Raw genomic sequence first — 1,291 nt, 5'->3', positions numbered from 1 at the left:
TGAGCATTTTGTCAGGCTGTATCAGAATTCCTTCAAAGGAAAAGGAAAGAAAGGTGGTGCCTTCTCTTCTAATGCCCGGGTGGAGTCACATTTGACTCTCAAAGATGAAGTTCAGGCAGGATCTCCTCAAAAATATGATGAGAATGTTGAGATAAACTTAGCATTGAAAGATGATGTTTTTTATGGGCTCGATGATATTACTCATCTAGAAGCTGAGGACTTCTTTGGGGATCGCAATTGAAGATTGATAATTAAACTGGAAATGAATAATGTTGTTATGTGTTTTTAATGTCTTATTTAAAGTTCATGTACTTAAATTTTCTTTTGTTAAGTTTGGTACTTCTTATTATGTATTTTTATTTTTCTGAAGATAAATAAAATTTCCTAATCTTCAGTTGGATCCAAGATGAGTAATGGAGATATGTGCCTTCTGGACAGTGCCACAACTCATACGATACTAAGAGAAAAGAAATATTTCTATCATTTGGTAATGAAAAAGGCATAAGTTAATAAGATATCCGGTAGTACAAAATTGATTGAGGGCTCTGGAAGAGCGACCTTATTACTACCTGGAGGAACATTATTGGTAATTGATAATGCATTGTATTGTAGTAAGTCTCATAGAAACTTGTTAAGTTTCAAGGTTATTCGCCAAAATGGCTATCATGTTGAGACTGCGAATGAAGGAAATGTTGATTACCTTTATATTACTACAATAAATGCGGAGAAGAAAACTGTGCATGAAAAATTGCCTGCACTTTCTTCTGGGTTGTACCATATAAATATTGGTACGGTTGAATCACATGCCATAGTAAACAAAAGGTTTACTGGTTCTAATGATTTTATCATTTGGCATGACCGATTGGGCCATCCCAGTTACAATATGATGCGCAAAATAATTGAGAATTCACATGGGCATACTTTGAAGAACCAAAATGTTCTTCAATCAAAGGAATTCTCTTGTGCTGCTTGTTCACAAGGAAAGTTGGTTACTAAACCATCAACGACTAAGGTTGGAGTAGAATCTCACGCATTTCTGGAACGGATACAGGGTGATATATGTGGGCCTATTTGTCACAACCCGGGAGCACCCCCTAGTCATAACCGGCGTACTCGACCTCGAAGAGGTCTAATACAAGCCTCTTAGCATTCATTCATCGCATAGACACTAAAACCATAAGGAATTTAAAACTTTCTTTGCCAAGAAAACATTTCAAAAAAAAAATAGCAAGCGGAAGACTTTCTAAACTTTATACATGATGTCTCAAAATCATCTAATACTTTAGAGTAC

The sequence above is a fragment of the Solanum tuberosum genome, unplaced genomic scaffold (genome assembly GCF_000226075.1).
Source record: "Solanum tuberosum cultivar DM 1-3 516 R44 unplaced genomic scaffold, SolTub_3.0 scf00294, whole genome shotgun sequence".
NCBI classification, from domain to species: domain Eukaryota; kingdom Viridiplantae; phylum Streptophyta; class Magnoliopsida; order Solanales; family Solanaceae; genus Solanum; species Solanum tuberosum.
Note: the sequence above shows the minus strand (reverse complement) of the source record.